This window comes from Phoca vitulina, unplaced genomic scaffold (genome assembly GCF_004348235.1).
Source record: "Phoca vitulina isolate PV1807 unplaced genomic scaffold, GSC_HSeal_1.0 scaffold13, whole genome shotgun sequence".
Classification (NCBI taxonomy): Eukaryota; Metazoa; Chordata; class Mammalia; order Carnivora; family Phocidae; genus Phoca; species Phoca vitulina.
In genome coordinates this window covers 34,445,158-34,465,313 of record NW_022589716.1, presented here as the reverse complement: position 1 = coordinate 34,465,313, position 20,156 = coordinate 34,445,158, and the positions used below count along the sequence as shown (strand labels likewise).

The 20,156-nt window shown below is 36.9% G+C and overlaps 1 pseudogene; it reads right to left on the bottom strand.

Annotated features, from left to right (window-relative positions):
- Nucleotides 1–7,065: 7,065 nt before the first annotated feature.
- On the bottom strand, nt 7,066–7,603 carry LOC116636744 (annotated as a pseudogene).
- Nucleotides 7,604–20,156: the final 12,553 nt, after the last annotated feature.

Here is a 20,156-nt window from a genome sequence, read left to right as displayed (position 1 = left end):
TTAAGTGCAACACTGAAACCATATAAGCCAGTTCATTTTTTTAAATGGCTGACTACATAAATGGTTAACTATGAAGAATTTTTTAATTAAAAAGTTATATAGTCCTGGGGCACCTGGGTGGCTCAGTCAGTTGAGCGACCAGCTCTTGATTTTGGCTCAGGTCATGATCTTGGTGTCCTGAGATTGAGGCCCGCATCGGGCTCTGGACTCAGCAGGGAGTCTGCTTGAGGGTCTCTCTCTCCTTCTCTCTCTAAAATAAATAAATCTTTAAAGAAGAAAAAATTATACAGTCCTATGAAGTAATATTTGAAATTGTTCTGATTCTCTAGTTCCTTGGATGAAAAGTCGGTAATATTTTATAATTTTCCAATTGGCATATCAAGTTCATAGTCTTTCAAAGATGATATCTTTATTTGTAAGGTACTAAAAGTTGGAGTAATGATCATCCATAGGACAAAGTATATGTCTTTAAATATTATCTTTGGGAATATTCCATGGTATCATATGTGTTTTCATGAGGTTCTTATGTTTTTCCTTCAGTATATATCCTGTAATGGACATTTCTATTTCTTGCCTCTGTGACCAGCATCTATTCTCTCTTTAGGTAAGAGAACCAGGTTTTTTTTTTTGCAGGAGGGAACTACTCCTCCCTTCCAATCAGTCTGTAAAATTTGGGTGTCAGTCTGTATAGTTTAGGTGGGCCTGAGTCCATCTTCTGACTCCAAAGAGCATAAAAACTCAGATTGGACCAAGGAGAAAACTGATATGCTATGGCAAGGATGGGTGCATGATCCAAACCAGGTCATGATGAGGGAGCATCAGTCCTGGCACATTTTGCTGGAACTTCTGGAAAGAGGTGCTTTCTCTCCACTAGGGTTGCTAAGCTAAAAGGACGTAAGTGGGAAGTTTCTATTGTTCATATTTGCCACAATATGGATAGAGCTTCCCTGAGAATACTGTGGTATCAGAAAAATGGAAATGGAAAAAGAGAGTGTTCTGATTATCTTTTGTATCCTCGGATCTCCTATACCTATAGCTATACCTGAATTGCCTGGCTACTGAGCCACTCTTACCTTATTTGGCTTAAACTAGTTTGAATTATGATGTGTCATTTACCAAGAAGGCTGGAAAGTTTAGATTGGACCACTGTACTATGGCTTATAGTAAGTGATTTAATAATCAGATACAGTTTTACTAAGGTGAAGCCTATGTATTTTTATGGAAGGGATTATTGTATGTATTTTTATGGAGGGGATTATTGAGTTAATTATCTTGACAATTCAAAAAAATCTTTAATTACTTACCTATTTTCCACTGAATTATTTGTGTTTTTAAAGTTTTAAATAGCAGAACAATTTAGCCTTGATTAATATTAATCTTCAATGGACAAAAGGAAAAGAGCAGCAAGATAAAGCATAAAGAGCACAAGGTTAAGAGTGAGAAAATGAATTCTGCTCAGCAGGTTTAAAAGAGAATATTCAAAAAGAATTGGAAAGAGTTCTAATAGGCAACTGGCATAAGACACAGAAGTCTGGATCAGCAGACGTTCCAAGCCTACTTCGGTGTGCTTTTCATTCCTCTCCATTCTCTTTAATATGCTTTTACATCTTGGTGATATCTTAATTATTTTTTAAATCATTAGCATGATTTCCTACACATTTTTTTTGGTTTTGTTTTAGAACACTTTTACAGTCTCCTTTTGTGATGTGGATTTAATAAATTAGTTAGAGCTGGTATTCTTTATTACCCCACTCTTTGCTATGCAGAATTTATATAATTTGGGGGTTACCTATTATTTTGTCTCCTAATATTGTGGAAATGATGTAAGGAATCTCAGTGATATCTTTGACCTAGAGAAGTGAGAGCTACTTGGAATCATCTGGGAACATTTTCCAGTCCTAATTAAATAGTGCTATAACAATATCGATCTTCTGTGAGACAAGATCCTTAGATCTCTGAAAAGAGATATCAAAAAGTTACCTCTTTTGCCTGTCTTGGCAATGGACCCTACTGTGCTTTTTATGAGATGTGGTTTACGTATACCTTTATAGGTATATACATACACACACACATAGATATCTTTATATATAGATACACATATAGGTGTATATATATATTGGTATATACATATAAATTGGTGTATATATATATATATGGTATATATATATAAAGGCATAGGTATAGGTATATACATAAATAAAATAAGATATCTTTTATATGTAAAGGTATATGTATGCATATGTGTGTATATGTATAAACACACACATACCCTTTTATAGCTTTTTATATGTATATACCTTTTCATATGCTACTCCTTTGGATAGGGTTTGTTATGTGACCTTGTCTGCCTATATGTAATAATACAAAGAAAGTATCTTCAGTACTAGATGTGTCTCTCTTTTGTCTATTTGTCTATTGCCTGCTGACCACTTGGAGGTCAAAACTACTGAGCAGTGCCTATTATTAGTAACAGGTTCTATTCCTGTTTTTTTCACTCTGTGGCTATATGACCTTGGGTGAGGCACTTTATTTACTTGGGTATTTGCCACAAAGATATCTTCAACTCTAAATATTTTATTCTCTCGGAATGTTTTAGGTCATTCTAATATTAACACCAGAAATATTTTGGGCTGAAAAATGTGAGTATTCATATAATTTCAGTTTCTTTAACATATTGCTTTTGCGTAGTTATCTAATGTTGCTCTCCATACCCTTGGGGAGCCAAGTACGCTGCATTAATGTAGACATTCTAACTAGAGAGAAAACTCAGTAATTATTTATCATTCTGTGGGTTTACAAGTAACATTCCAGTGGATCAGAGCCCCTTCTGAGACATTTTGTTTATTTTTGTTACAAGTTGTCCTTTATATAACTGCCACCTTGAATTCTCTTACCTTGTTAATCTCCTAATTTGAACTGTAACAGGTTCTTTTAATGTTGCCACTTGTTACAGAGATAGACCAGTTCCTGACAATAACTTGTACAGATTGGTGACATGTTTGAAAATAACATAGCATCTCTTAGAAGAGTGCTGTCTTCTGATTGCATCATTGATTTTTTTCCTCCTGCCATTCTGTTTCTTACCAAGTATACTGTGAATTTCTTATCAATATTATCAGGGATATATGAGAAACCTAGCATTCCTCTGGGAATATTATTTATTATTATTATTATTCTCTCTAAAAACACAATGGAAAAAGAGGTTCTATAATTTCACACAGTCTTTCAGAGTTAAAATACTAAAGAGTTGTAGCACAATTATATGTTCTAGCTGTAAAACAACCACTTGATAATCTTAACATTAATTAATAATCTTAAATATTAAAATAAATAAGAGACTTTCAAAATTAGTATCACTAAATTGGCATCATAAATTAGTAATTATGACTTCGAGGTTATGAATGATACATATTTAAGGACAATTAATGAACAAAATCTTGTTGTGTATTCTATGCAAGACTTAATATTAGCTAAGATATCCAATTCACTGGAGTAGGAACCTTACCTTCGTCAACATTTGCTTTATACTTAGAATGCTAAGGCTAAATGGGACCTTATCCAATTTCTGTGTTTCATAGATGATGAAACTGACTAAGGGGTAAATGACTTAGCTAAAGTGAAATAGTGATGGAGGTAAGATAAACTCACAGATCTTGTAATAATCACTTATTTATTAAAAAGTAACTCATAAATGAACAACAATTCTTCCCATTCTTGAAACATTTTAAAGTATGTATCTTTGGGAGTCTCCTTTATTTAATGTTTTAGTGACAAATTCAAAACAATAATGTTCAATTCAAAGGTAAAAAAAGATTAGTTTGTAACCAAGCTAACGTAGATATCAGTCTATGCTTAAAGTTCACGTGTTCAAAAAGGAAAGCCAAGGAGTCTTTGGTACTTTATATTTCTTTCCCCTATATCTAGGAAGGTTGGTCATATTTCTTCAGGCGTGTAAGAGCTGACATATATTTTAATGATTTTGTTCAACATGAAATAACAAGGAACTAGGGGATGAATCCTAAAGAAGGGTAATATATAATACAGACATAAAAAGTATGATTTAAAGGGATCTTTTATAGTGTTGTTTGATTGTTTATATTGTGGATACTGTTATTTAATTAGCATTTTGTTTTTAAGCTTCTAAATTTAGTATAGCACTTAAAATCATTTTCTATCTTTGTGTGATTATCTGTGCATAGATGTGTTTTTATGTTGGTTCTAACTGTGGTAAACAAAATAATATATACTTAAAGTAGCCTAAATATTTTTTTAAAGTGTAAGTGGATTTTCACAAAGTGAATACACCTATTTCATCACCACCCAGGTGAGAATAAAACATCATCATTCTTGAAACCCTCCTCATGCACCCTCCCATGCCCAGAATCAACAATTATCCTGACTGCTATCATCATTAATTAGTTCTTCCTGTTTTTGACCATTACATGAATGGAGTCTTACCCTATGTACTCTTTTGTGAATATTATAGTTTATATTATGTGTGAAATTCATTCATGTTGTCACATGTGGTTGTAACTTATTTATTTTCATTATTGTATAGTATTCCGTCACATGAATACACCACAATTTATTTACCTTTTCTATTGCTAATGGACATTTAGGTTGTTTGGTTATATAAATAGTGCTTCTATGACCATCATCCACAGGTCTTTTGGTGCACAAATGTGTATGCATGTCTGTTGAGTAAATACAAAGAAGTGAAATTATTGGGTCATAAGGTAGATGTGTATTCAGTTTTTGTAAATACTGCTGAACAGTTTTCTAAACTTATACTTCCTAACAGCAATATGAAAATTGTAGTTGTTTCTCAACCTCATCAATCTTTGGCATTTTCAGTCTTTTAAATATTGCCATTCTGGCAGTTATGTAGTAGTATTTCATTGTTGTTAAAATTTGCTGTTAATTTCATTGTGGTTAAATTTGATAACTAAAAAATACCCCTTTGCAAACATTTATTAGCCATTCATATATATACTCTTTGGAAAGTGCCTATTCAAGTTTTTTTGCCCATTTTTTCTATTATCTTACTATTGTTCTTTATAGAGTCTTATATATGTTATTTACAAATTCTATATATATATATATATAGAGAGAGAGAAATAACTTTTTCTGCTCTGAGGTTTGCCTTTTAAATATCTCTTTTGATGAACAACAGTGTTTAATTTTAATGCAGTTCAAGTCATCAATTTTTTTCTTTATGGTTACTGCTTCCTTTGTATTGTTTAAAAATCTTTGCCTGCTCCAAGGTCATGAAAGTATTTTCCTGTGATATATCCTATACCTTTATAGTATTACTTTTATAATTAGATCTACAATTAAATCAAGTCGTCACATAAATGTGAGACTGTTTCTGTTCTCTTCCATTGGTGTATTTGTTTATCCTTAGGTCAAAACACACTATCTTAATTACCATAGTTTTTCATAGGGCTCAGTGTCTGGTAGCATAGGTCCTCCAGCTTTGTTCTTCTTCAAGATATTCCTGAAGGGAGGATTCTGGGTGATGGTAGAGTAGCTAAATGTCAGGAATCTGTGTTCTTGTCTAGACAGCAATTGTACTACTGGAATCTGTCTGATGTAACTACAGATGCTTTATTATGTTTCACTTTATTGTGCTTTGCAGGTACTGTTTTTAACAAATTGAAGGTTTGTGGCAATCCTGAGTCAAGCATGTCTATTTGGCATATTTTTCCAATAACATTCTCTTACATCATGTCTCTATGTCATGTTTTGGTAGTTCTCACAATATTTCAGACCTTTTCATTATTATTATATTTGTTATAGGGATCTGTCATCTGAAATTACAACTCACTGAAAGCTCAGATGTTAGTGATTTTTTAGCAATAAAGTATTTTAAAATTAGGGTATGTACATTTTTTTTAGATATAATGCTATTGCACACCTAATAGATTACAGTATAGTGTAAACATATTTTTTTTATGCTTTGGGAAGCCAAAAAATTCATTTGACTTATTTCTTTGTAATATTTGCTTTATTGCAATGGTCTGGAAATGAACCCCCAATATCTCTGAGGTATGCCTGTGTTTTGGAACTCTAGAGTGTGTTGAAGGCTTGTTACCTCCAGGGTAAGTCTTAGATGGTAAATTGTGGTTAGTTTGGCTCATTTTAGCTCCAGCACAGTACCATCTACCCATCATCCATTCCTAACCATTCTTGAAGCAACCTGCACATAGTCTGCAGGAGCCAGGGTTGGCAAAAAGGACACTGTCCTCCAAATATTTGGGATCTGTACCCTGATCACTGCTGTTTCTGATCACAGGTGTGCAAAGAAACAGGTGGCCACTGCTATTGCACCTCTCCTCATTGTTGTAAGCCCTTCCTCCTCTGGATATAGTGACTTCCAGGGGATTTCATTTTTCTCTTTTTCCCTTTTTTGGGAGCCAGGCACTAAATATTATAACATTCAAGAGCAACTGCATATACGAGGAAAATTAGGAAGTGATTCCACATGTCTAGGGAAAGATGCACGTTCGTTAAAGATCTGAGAAGACCTTAAGTTTACAGTTCAGGCTGATCCTTGGCATAGAAGCAGCCTACAACAATAAAAACACAAACACAAAAAAGCAAAAATAAAAAAACAGCAAGACTTGGAAAGGGGGAGAATCTGATTTCTAGAGTTACCACATCATTAGATTCAAATGTCCAGTTTTCAACAAAAATATCACAACGCATACAAAGAAATAGGAAAGTATGACCCATCCAAAGGAAAATAACAAATCAATAGAAACTGTCTCTAAAAAAGATATACTTGGATATTCTTGGATTTTTGAATTTCTGTATAAAATTTACAAGGAGCTAATTTATGTTATCCATTTATGTTTTAAAAACGCTGAGATTTTGATTTGGGTTACACTGAATCTATAGACTAACTTAGAGATAATTAATATATTACTAAAATAAGTCGTCCAGTCCATGAGCATTGTATAATTTTTCATTTAATAAGATTTTCTTTTTTCTTTCTTTTTCTTAGTTTAAATAAAAGAGGGAATTTATTAGATGAATACAAAGGTTCTTGGGGGGATTCCAACAGCTGTAATGGCCTAATAGCTAGAAGCACACCTTTCTGAAGGACAGATCATGTTGTAATCACAAACTTCTACTTCTGGGTTTTGCAAGATCATGAAGAGAATATCCTAGAGAACAGTCCTCCCTATATAGTGCATAAGGGACTAGAATGTGGATTCATTTCTGCTTGCTTTTTGATCCTTATATTCCTTTATTCTGGCCTATTTGTCAAGCACGTGTTGGCAGATATTCATGAGCCCATTCAGACCTCTCCAAAATGGTTCAACAGCTGGAAGAGCACCTCAAGTCTGAATATGTAAATTGATTTTGCTCTCTGAAGAATGGGTTGTAGTGTAACTACAAAATTCCACTTCCAGATTCTTCATGATCATGTAACAAAGAGAATTCCTAGGGTATGGTCCTCTTTGTTCAATACAAATGTCATACAGTGTCTATCTGTTCCAGCTGCCTGGGCTGTTTCCAGGGCTGTCCTCCTCTAGCTTTTAGCCACTGAGGTCTTCAATCCAGTTATTTTTCTCTCCAGCTCCTGATTCTTTTTCATCGCGTGGCAGGGGTGGGGGGGTTGCCTCTTCTGGGATCCTCTGGTGGTGCTGGCTGATTGGAGGCTTTAACCCATATCATGAAACATGTGGGAGAGGCAGCTAGTAAGGTTTTCTTTATCTCAATGTTTTTAATAGGATTTATTTTTAGAGCATTTTTAGAGTCACAGCAAAATTGAGTAGAAAGTACAGAGAGGTCTCATGTATCCCTGGCCCAACACACTCACAACCTCTCCCACTATCAACACTTTTTTTTTTTAAGATTTTATTTATTTATTTTATTTTATTTTATTATTTATTTTTATTTTTATTTTTTCTAAAGATTTCATTTATTTATTTGAGAGAGAGAGAATGAGAGAGAGCGAGTACATGAGAGGGGGGAGGGTGAGAGGGAGAAGCAGACTCCCTGCTGAGCAGGGAGCCCGATGCGGGACTCAATCCAGGGACTCCAGGATCATGACCTGAGCCGAAGGCAGTCGCTTAACCAACTGAGCCACCCAGGCGCCCTATTTATTTATTTTAGAGAGAGAGCATGCATGAGCAGAGAGGGGCAGGGAGGAGGGAGATGGGAGAGGAAGAGGGAAAGGGAGAAAAAATCTGAGGCAGACTCCACACTGAGTGCAGAGCCCGACTACAGTGAGATCATGACCTGAGCCAAAACCAAGAGTCAGCCTCTTAACCAACTGAGCCACCCAGGCACCCCACACTATCAACACTTTCAACCAGAGTGGTACATTTGTTACACCTGATGAACCTACATTGACCATCATTATCACCCGAAGTCCATAGTTTACATTAGAGTTCACTCTTGATCTTGTACATTCTGGATTTTAACAAATGTGCAATACCTGTGTCCACCATTATTATATCATACAGAAAACTTTCACTGTCCTAAAAATCTTTTATGCTCTGCTTGTTTATCCCTCTCTCCCTGCTAACCATTGGCAGCCACTGATCTTTTTACTACTTCTATAGTTTTGCCTTTTCCATTATGTCATATAGTTAGAATCATAACCCTTTCATCTGGCTTCTTTCGTTTAGTAATCTGCATTTACATTTTCTCCATATCTTCATGGCTTGATAGCTCAGTTCTTTTTATCACTAAATAGCATTCCATTGTTTGGATGTACCATGGTTAATTTATCCATTCATCTACTGAAGGACATCTTGATTACTTCCTAGTGTTGGTGATTATAAAAAAAAGCTGATATAAACATCCATGTGCAGGTTTTGTGTGGATGTAAGTTTTCAACTAATTTGAGTAAATACCAAGGTGCATGATTGCTGGATCATATGATAAGAGTATGTTTAGTTTTGTAGAAAACTGCCAAACCATCTTCCAAATTATTTTACCATTTTGCATTCCACTCATAGCAATGAATGAGAGTTCCTGTTATTTCGCATCCTCATGAGCATTTGGTGTTCTTGGTGTTTTTTTCCGTACCATTTGTAGTGGTATCACAGTATTTTAGTATGCAGTTCCCCAGTGAAATATGATGTTAAGCATCTTTTTATATGCTTATTTGCCATTTTTATATCTGCTTTGGTTAGGTATCTATGCAGTTCTTTGACCCATTTTTTAAATGGGTTGTTTTTATTATTGAATTTTAAGAGTTCTTTGTATATTTGGCTTAACAGTCCTTTATCAGATTTTTTTTGGTAAATATTTTCTCCCATTCTGCACCTCGTCTTCTCATTCTTTTCACAGTGTTTTTCTTACAGTACAAGTTTTTAATTTTAATGAAGTCCAGCTTATCAATTATTTCTTCCATGGATCAAGCTTTTGATGTTGAATCTAAAATGTTATCACCATACCCAAAGTCATCTAGATTTTTTCCTATGTATCTTCTAGGAGATTTATAGTTTTGCATTTTACATTTAGGTCTATGATGCATTTTGAATTAATATTTGTGAGAACTGCTAAGATTTGTGTCTAGTTTTTTTTTTTTTTTTTTTTTTAAGTAGGCTCCATGCCCAGCATGGAGCCCAACATCGGGCTTGAACTCATGACCCTAACATCCAGACCTGAGATGAGATCAAGAGTCGGATGCTTAACATACTGAACCACCCAGGCACCCCAAGATTTTTTTTTTTTTTTGGCATATGATATTCAGTTGTTACAGCACCATTTTTTGAAAAAACTCTTCTCCATTGTATTATTTGGTTGATGATCAGTTGACTATACTTATGTTTGTCTATTTGTGGGCTCTCTATCCTGTTCTAGTGATGTATTTGTCTATTCTTTTGTTGGTACAACACTGTCTTGATTATTTTAGCTTTATAGGTCTTGAGGTTGGGTGATTTCAGTCCTCTGACTTTGTTATTCTCTAGTGTTATATTGACTCTTTTGAATCTTTGCTTTTCCATATAAATTTTAGAATCAGTTTGTCAATACCTACAAACTAGTAGAGATTTTGGTTGGGATTTCTGTGAATCTATAGATCAATTTGGGAAGAACTGGCATCTTAACAATATTAAGTCTTCCTATCTGTAAACGTGGAATATCTCTCCATTTATTTAGTTCTTTGATTTCTTTCATCAGAGTTGCATAGCATATCTCTTATAAACCTTGTATATATTTTGTTAGATTTACACCTAAGTATTTCATTTGTGGGGATGCTGATGTAAATGGTATTATTATTTTATTTTTATTATTTTTTAAATATTTTTTAAGATTTATTTATTTGAGAGAGAGAGAGACAGAGAGAGAGAAAGAGAGAGGGAGGGAGAAGCAGACTCCCTGCTGAGCAAAGAGCCCGACATGGGGCTCAATCCCAGGACCCTGAGATCATGACCTGAGCGGAAGACAGAAGCTTAACTGACTGAGCCACCCAGGTGCCCCATAAATGGTATTATTTTTCATTTCAAAGTCTACTTGTTCATTGCTGGTGTATAGGAAAATGATTGACTTTTGTAAGTTAATGTTAAATCCTGCAACCTTGCTAAAATAGCTGTTTAGCTGCAGGAAATTTTTTGGTGATTTTAGTCTACTAATGAGCCCATCAAAGGCATTCTTCATTTCTGTTACAGTGGATTTTTTTTTTTTTTTAGGTTTTACATGTTTCTTTCTTTTAAAGATTTTATTTATTTATATGAGAGAGAGAGAGAATGAGAGAGAGAGAGAGAGAGCATGAGAATGGGGAGCATCAGAGGGAGAAGCAGACTCCCCGCTGAGGAGGGAGCCCGAAGTGGGACTCTATCCTGGGACTCCAGGATCATGACCTGAGCTGAAGGCAGTCACTTAACCAACTGAGCCACCCAGGCGCCCTCTGTTACGGTGTTTTTGATCTTTAGTACTTTTAAATTTTTTCTTTGAATTTCCATCTCTCTGCTTACCTTATCCATCTATTCTTGAATGTTGTCTACTTTTTCCATTACAGCTTTTAACATAGTAATCATAGGTGTTTTAAATTTGCAATCTAATAATTCCAACACCTCTATCATGTCAAGTCTGGTTCTGATGCTTGCTCTGTCTCTTCTTACTGTACTTTTTGCCTTTAGTATGGCTTCTGACATTTTGTGAAGAACCAGACATGATGTACTGGGTAAAAGGAACTTAGGTAAATAGACCTTTAGTGATGTGGTGGTAAGGCATGGCAAAGGGGAAGTGTTCTTTAGTCTTATGATTAAGTCTCAGTCTTTTAGTCTGCCTGTGTCCCTGGGCTGTGAACTTCACAAGTTCTTCTCAGTTTCCCCCAGTTAGGTGGGACAGGATGGCTAGAGGGGTTTGGAGTTGGTATTTTCCTTTGTCCATATCAATAATGTTGTATAGTTTTTGGTTTGGCACGATTACTTATTTTTTTTTAAAGGTTTATTTATTCATTCGAGACACAGAGATACAGAGAGAGAGAGAGAATATGAGCAGGGGGAGAAGCAGAGGGAGGGGGAGAAGCAGGCTTCCCGCTGAGCAGGGAGCCCAATGCGGGGCTCGATCCCAGGACCCTGGGATCATGACCTGAGCCGAAGGCAGACGCTTAACCATCTGAGCCACCCAGGTGCCCCATGATTACTCATTTTTTAATAGACTTATTTATAAATATTTGATTTTGGGGGGCTGCTATTTTAAGTAGTCTTGTTTTTATAATTTATTTCTCTCATATTTTTTCTATGGATAAAAGTGAGAGATTTTTTTTTAAATTTTTTTTATTGTTATGTTAATCCCCATACATTACATCATTAGTTTTAGATATAGTGTTCCATGATTCATTGTTTGTGCATAACATCCAGTGCTCCATGCAGAACGTGCCCTCCTCAATACCCATCACCAGGCTAACCCATCCTCCCACCCCACTCCCCTCTAGAACCCTCAGTTTGTTTTTCAGAGTCCATCGTCTCTCATGGTTCTTCTCCCCCTCCGATTTCCCCCCCTTCATTCTTCCCCTCCTGCTACATTCTTCTTCTTCTCTTTTTCTTTCTTAACATATATTGCATTATTTGTTTCAGAGGTACAGATCTGAGATTCAACAGTCTTGCACAATTCACCGCGCTTACCAGAACACATACCCTCCCCAGTGTCCATCACCCAGTCACCCCATCCCTCCCACCCCACCCCCCACTCCAGCAACCCTCAGTTTGTTTCCTGAGATTAAGAATTCCTCATATCAGTGAGGTCATATGATACATGTCTTTCTCTGTTTGACTTATTTTGCTCAGCATAATACCCTCCAGTTCTATCCACATCGTTGCAAATGGCAAGATCTCATTCCTTTTGATGACTGCATAATATTCCATTGTATATATATACCACCTCTTCTTTATCCATTCATCTGTTGATGGACATCTTGGCTCTTTCCACAGTTTGCTATTGTGGACATTGCTGCTATAAACATCGGGGTGCACGTACGGATCCATACTTTTGTATCTTTGGGGTAAATACCCAGTAGTGCAATTGCTGGATCATATGGTAGCTCTATTTTCAACTTTTTGAGGAACCTCCATACTGTTTTCCAGAGTGGCTGCACCAGCTTGCATTCCCACCAACAGTGTAGGAGGGTTCCCCTTTCTCCGCATCCCCGCCAACATCTGTCCTTTCCTGACTTGTTAATTTTAGCCATTCTGACTGGTGTGAGGTGGTATCTCATTGAGGTTTTGATTTGGATTTCCCTGATGCCGAGCGATATTGAACACTTTTTCATGTGTCTGTTGGCCGTTTGGATGTCTTCTTTGGAAAAATGTCTGTTCATGTCTTCTGCCCATTTCTTGATTGGATTCTTTGTTCTTTTGGTGTTGAGTTTGATGAGTTCTTTATAGATTCTGGACACTAGCCCTTTATCTGATATGTCATTTGCAAATATCTTCTCCCATTCTGTCAGTTGTCTTTTGGTTTTGTTGACTGTTTCCTTTGCTGTGCAAAAGCTTTTTATCTTGATGAAGTCCCAATAGTTCATTTTTGCCCTTGCTTCCCTTGCCTTTGGCGATGTTTCTAGGAAGAAGTTGCTGCGGCTGAGGTCGAAGAGGTTGCTGCCTGCGTTCTCCTTTAGGATTTTGATGGACTCCTGTCTCACATTGAGGTCTTTCAACCATTTGGAGTCTATTTTTGTGTGTGGTGTAAGGAAATGGTCCAGTTTCATTCTTCTGCATGTGGCTGTCCAATTTTCCCAACACCATTTGTTGAAGAGACTGTCTTTTTTCCATTGGACATTCTTTCCTGCTTTGTCAAAGATTAGTTGACCATATAGTTGAGGGTCCATTTCTGGGCTCTCTATTCTGTTCCATTGATCTATGTGCCTGTTTTTGTGCCAGTACCATACTGTCTTGATGATGACAGCTTTGTAGTAGAGCTGGAAGTCCGGAATTGTGATGCCGCCAGCTTTCTTATGGGATCCCAATTATTCTAATGTTGTTTCGTCTTATGGTATCGTTTATCTCTCGAATTCTGCCCTCGTGATCCAGTAGTTGTTTATCTCTCTTTTTCTCAGCTTCTTTATTTTCCATCATTTGGTCTTCTATCTCACTGATTCTTTCTTCTGCCTCATTTATCCTAGCAGTTAGCGCCCCCATATTTGATTGCACCTCATTAATAGCCTTTTTGATTTCTACTTGGTTCGATTTTAGTTCTTTTACTTCTCCAGAAAGGGTTTCTCTAATAACTTCCATGCTTTTTTCAAGCCCAGCTAGTATTTTAAAGTGATGATTCTGAACTCTAGAGCTGACATCGTACTAATGTCCGTATTGAGTAGGTCCCTGGCAGTCGGTACTACCTCTTGTTCTTTTTGTTGAGGTGATTTTTTCCATCTTGTCATTTTGTGCAGAGGAGAATAGATTAATGAGAGAACAAAATGCTAGCAGGGTAACAACGTCCCCAGAAAATATACTCTAAACAAATCAGAAAAGACCTGAAGCAGTGGGAAAAGAAAGGGAAAGAGAGAAAAAAGAAAAAAAGAAAAAAAGAAAAAAGAAAAAGATAAAGATAAAAACAAACAAAAGCAGAACAAAACAAAACAAAACAAAAACAGAATGTGATCAAATATGATCAGGCTGGTTTATAGATCAGTGCCACACACTAGATTTTGGGTGTATTTTGGTCTGTTAAAAGAAAGTCCCTCCCAAAATTTTAAAGAAAGAAAAACTTATATATGTACAAAAATAAGGGTTGATATGATGAAGGGATGGAATATGACTGTAAAGATGGAAATTATAAAAAATTTTATAAAAGGATTTGATAAGTTGTTTGAAAAAAGAAAGAAGAGGATTAAAAAAAAAAAGAAAGAAAGAAAAAAGGGAGAGAATGTGATCAGGCAGGGGAGTAGAAAAAAACCATACACTAGAGATTTAGAGTATATTTTGATCTGTTAGAAGAACTATCTCAAGATTTTAAAGAGAGAACAACTTATATATATATGCCAAAAATACGGGTAACTACTATGAAGGGATAGAATATGACTTTAAAAATGAAAAATAAAAATGTTTTTTTTTTAAAAAAGGGATTGATAAGATGTTGGTTGAAAAAGGGAAAAAGAAAAATTCAAAAGAAAAAAAGACCGTTAAAAAAAATAATTAACTTTGAAAGACTAAAGAATCATGGTAAAAAAGCCATGAATTCTATGTGCAGTATTCCCCTAGCGCTGGAGTTCTGCCCTTCTCATTGATCGGTAAACTTGGTCTTGGCTGGCGGTTCTCGCTGATCTTCTGGGGGAGGGGCCTGTTGCCGTGGTTCCCAAATGTCTTTGCCGGAGGCAAAATTGCCCCGCCCTTGCCGGTCCGGGCTAAGTAATCTGCTCGGGTTTGCTCTCCGGAGCTTTTGTTCCCTGCAAGCTTTCCGTACAGCTTTGGAGGCGGAGAGTGAAAATGGCAGCCTCCCAGTCTCCGCCCTGGCGGAGCCGAGAACTCGGGGTCCCGCTCCTCAGCGAGCCCCCAGAGAAAAGCAGTCAGTCACTCCCGTCTCCCGGTCTCCGGCCACACTCCGCGCTCACCCGGCCTGTGACCGCGCCTTTTTATCTGGCATCCGACCCCGTGTGGAGTCTCCAAACCCAGCAGATCCCTGCGGTGCGCTCCCACGCCGCTCCTCCCGGGGGAAGAAGGTGAGTCTCCCTGGATCTGCTGCTTGTTGGGTCCCTGCTGGAGGAGCAGTGGCCCGACTGTGCCGCGGATCACGGTTTATGACAACCCCGAGCTGAGAGCCCGCGCCTGGGCTCCATCTCTGCAGCTGGCTTCCCCGCTCCGATACCTGGGAGCTCTGCCGCACTCAGGCACCCCCGGTCTTTCTGTGACCCCAAGGGTCCTGAGACCACACTGTCCCGCGAGGGTTCCACCCCCCACTTCGCCACCAGAGTGACGTCCCTCAGCGGAGCAGACTTCTAAAAGTTCCGATTCTGTGCTCTGTGGCTCTATCACTTGCCAGAAGCGGCCGACGGAGGCCCCTCCCCCGCCGTCTATCCTCCCGAATATCGCCTCGGATTCACTTCTCTGCACGTCCTACCTTCCAGAAAGTGGTCGCTTTTCTGTTCAGAGAGTTGTTGCTATTCTTTTCTTCGATCTCCTGTTGAGTTTGTAGGTGTTCAGAATGGTTTGATCCCTATCCAGCTGAATTCCTGAGAGGAGACGAAATCCAGGTCTCCTACTCCTCCGCCATCTTGCTCCGCCCCCTGAAAGAGATTTTTTTGTACTAATCTTGTTTCCAAGGGACTTTCTAAATTCATAAAGTAATATTAAAATTTCACAAACTTGCTTGGATTTTCTGTGTACATGATCATGTTATCTGCATATAACAATTTTTATTTCTTCCTTTTCAATTATTATATCTTTTCCCTCTGCCTTATTGCTGTGGCTAGGACGTCAGATACCATGATGGGTAAAAGTGATGATAGCAGAAATCGTGTCTCATTTTCAGAGGAAAAGCTTTCCGTATTTTACTATTTAAGTATAAAGTTTGTTGTAGTTCCCTCCTGCCCCCACTTTTTTTTGTTGTTGTTGGTAGATAACATCTGTCAGATTAAGGATATTTCTTTTTATTCCTAGTGTATTGAGTTTTTGTCTTAAATAGGTATTGAATTTTATAAAAGGTTTATCTGCATCTTGAGATGATCATATGATTTTATTCTGTTTCATTAATATGGTGAATTTTATGGATTAATATCTTGAAAGTGAAACCATTCTTGCATTTCTGGGAGAAATTCAACTTTGTCATGATGCAGCAGCCTTTTTATGAGTGGCTGGATTCAATTTGTTAATATTTCTTAGAATGCATTTATATTCTTTTTTTAAAAAAAATTTTATTTATTTATTTGAGAAAGAGAGCACAAGCAGGAGGGAGAGAAAGAATCTGAAGCAGACTCAGTGCTGAGTGCAGAGCCCGTCGCTAGGCTCAATCCCACAACCATGAAATCATGCCCTGAGCTGAAACGAAGAGTTTTTTGCCTAACTGACTGAGCCACCCAGAGGCCCCTATGCATTTATATTCTTAACAGAGATTGACTTGTATTTCTTTTTGGTGTGACTTTTTGGGATAATATTAAGTTGGCCTAATAAGTTGAGTAACTATTTGTTTCTCACTTTTTCTAATATCTGCAAGAGTTTGTGTAAGATCAGTATCATTTCTTCATTAAATATTTATAAAAATTCAAGAGGACCTGGAGATCTCCTTGTAGGAAGATTATAAACTATGGATTCAATTTTTGAAAAAAATAGAAAGGGAAATATTGACATTTTTCATTTCTTCTTGAGTGGGCTTTTTTTCTGAGTTACTTTTAAAAAATAGAAATATTACTGGGGTGCCCACGTGGCACAGTTGGTTAAACATCTGACTCTTAGTTTTGGCTCAGGTTGTGATCTCAGGGTCATAGGTTTGAGCCCCAGGTCAAGCTCTGTGCTCAACACAGAGTCTGCTTAAGGCTCTCTCTCCTGGGGGGTGGGAGGGATGGGGTGGCTGGGTGATAGACATTGGGGAGGGTATGTGCTATGGTGAGCACTGTGAATTGTGTAAGACTGATGAATCACAGACCTGTACCTCTGAAACAAATAATATATTATATGTTAAAAAAAAAAAAGATAGTAGGAAGGGTAAAATGAAGGGGGGGAGATCGGAGGGGGAGATGAACCATGAGAGACGATGGACTCTGAAAAACAAACTGAGGGTTCTAGAGGGGAGGAGGTTGGGGGGATGGGTTAGCCTGGTGATGGGTATTAAAGAGGGCATGTATTGAATGGAGCACTGGGTGTTATATGCAAACAATGAATCATGGAACACTACATTAAAAACTAATGATGTAATGTATGGTGATTAACATAACATAATAAAATAAAGTTAAAAAAAGAAGACTCTCTCTCCCTCTCACTCTGCCCTTCCCACCTCACTCTCTCTCTCTAAAATAAATAAATCTTTAAAAAAAGAAATATTATTGACATATAGTAGCCTATTCATTTCATGTGTGTATCATAGTGATTCAGTATTTTTATCCATGACAAAATGATCCCCACAATAATTCTCATTACCCTGTTACCATACAAAATTATTACAATATTATTGATTATAATTCCAATGCTGTAAATTATATCCCCATGATTTATTTATTTTATAACTGGAAGTTTGTACAGGCATATCTAGGAGATATTGCGTGTTTGGTTGCAGGCCAACGCATTAAGCAAATATCACAATAAAGTGAGTTAAGTGCATTTTTTGGCTTCCCAGTCCATATAAAAGTTATGTTTATACTATACTGTAGTCTATTAAATGTGCAATGGCATTATGTCTTAAAAAACAATGTGTATACCTTAATTAACAAATACATTATTACTAAAAAATGTTAATTGTCATTTAAGTTTTTAGTGAATTGTAATCTCTGTTTCAAAGATCTCCACAACAGGGGCACCTGGGTGGCTTAGTCGGTGAAGTGTCTGACTTCGGCTCAGATCACGATTTCAGGGTCCTGGGATCTAGCCCCTCACTGGGCTCCCTCATCAGTGGGGAGTCTGCTTGTCCCTTTGCCCCTCTCCCCTGCTTGTGCTCACGTTCTCTCTCTCTCAAATAAATAAAATCTTTTAAAAAATCTTCACAACAAATGTAATGATAATGAAAAAGTTGGAAATACTGTGAAAATTACCAAAATGTGACACAGTGACATAAAGTGAGCAAATACTGTTGGAAAAATGGTGTCAATAGACTTGCTCAGTGCGGGGTTGCCACAACCCTCAATTTGTTAAAAATGCAATTATCTGTGAAGCATAGTAAAACAAAACACAACGCAGAGACGTATGCCCATAGCTCTTATCCCCTTCACCCATTTTGCCTGCCCCTATTCTTCCTCTGGTCTGGTAACCAACATTTTGTTTTCTCTATAAGTCTGTTTCTGTTTTGTTTGTTCATTTGTTTTGTTTTTTAGATTCCATATACAAGTGGAATCATACGGTATTTGCCTTTTTCTTAGTTATTTTACTTAGCATAATACCCTGTAGGTTCATCCATATTGCCACAAATGGCAAGATTTCATTTTTTGTGGCTGAGTAATATATTCCATTCCATTGTGTATGTGTTTCTTTATTTATCTACTGATGGACACTTAGTTTGCTTCCATATCTCAGCTATTATAAATAGTGTTGCAGTGAACATAGGGGTACATATCCCATTTTAAATTAGTGTTTTTGTTTTCTTCAGATGAATACTCAAAGGTGGAATTGCTGTATCATATGATAGTTCTATTTTTAATTTTTCTAGGAATATCCATTTCCATAGAGGCTACACAATTTATATTTTCACTAACAGTGTACAAGGGTTCCCTTTTCTACACATCTTTGCCATCACTTGTTATTCTTGTCTTTCTGATAATAGCTATTCTGACAAGTGTGATGTGTTATCTCATTGTGGTTTTGATTTGCATTTCCTGGATAATTAATGATGCTGAGCATCTTTCCACATGCCTGTTGGCCATCTATATATTTTCTTTGGAAAAATGTCTATTCAGGTCTTCTGCCCATGTTTTAATTGGGTTGTTTGGTTTTTTTTGTTTTTTTTTTTTTTGCTGTGGAGTTTTATGAGGTCTTTATGTTTTAGATATCAACTCCTTATCAGATATATTATTGGTAAGTATCTTCTTCCATTCAGTCGGTTGCATTTTCACCTTGTTGATGGTTTCCTTCACTGTGCAGAACATTTTTATTTGTATTTTTACTTATTTTTTAAAAGACTTTATTTATTTGACACAGAGAGACACAGCGAGAGAGGGAACACAGGCAGGGGGAGTGGGAGAGGGAGAAGCAGGATCCCCGCTGAACAGCGAGCCCAATGTGGGGCTCGATCCCAGGGTCCTGGGATCATGACCTGAGACAGAGGCAGACACTTAACCACTGAGCCACCCAGGCACCCCAGTGCAGAATCTTTTTAGTTTGACGTAATTTCATTTGTTTATTTTAGCTTTTGATGCCCTTACCCGAGGAGGCTGGTCCAAAAAAAAATTGCTGAGACCAATGTCAAAGAGCTTACTGCCTATGTTTTCTTCTAGGAGTTTTATGGTTTCAGGTCTTACATACAAGTGTTTATCCATTTTGAATTTATTTTTGTAAGAGGTGTAAGACAGTGATCTATTTTCATTCTTTTACGTGTAGCTATCCAGTTTCCCCAGCACCATTTATTGAAGTGACTGTCTTTTCCCCATTGTATATTCTTACCTCCTTTGTCATAGATTAATTGACCATATAAGTGTGGGTTTATTTCTGGGCTCTTTTCTATTCCATTGGTCTATGTGTCTGTTTTAATGCCAATACTATTTCTTGTAATATAGTTTGAAATCCGGGAGCATGACACTTCCAGAGTTTTTCTTCTTTCTCAAGATTGCTTTGGCTATTTGGTATCTTTTGTGGTTCCATACAAATTTTAGGATACCTTGTTCTAATTCTGTGAAAATGCTTTTGGTATTTTGATGGGAATTCCTTTGAATATGTAGATTGTTTTGGATAGTAATAAATCCCATTTGATCATGGTGTATGATCTTTTTAATGTAATGTTGAATTCAGTTTGCTAATATTTTGTCAAGGATCTTTGCACTATGTTCATCAAGGATATTGGCCTGTAATTTTCTTTTCTTTTCCTTTCTTTTCTTTTCTTTTTTCTTTCTTTTCTTTTCT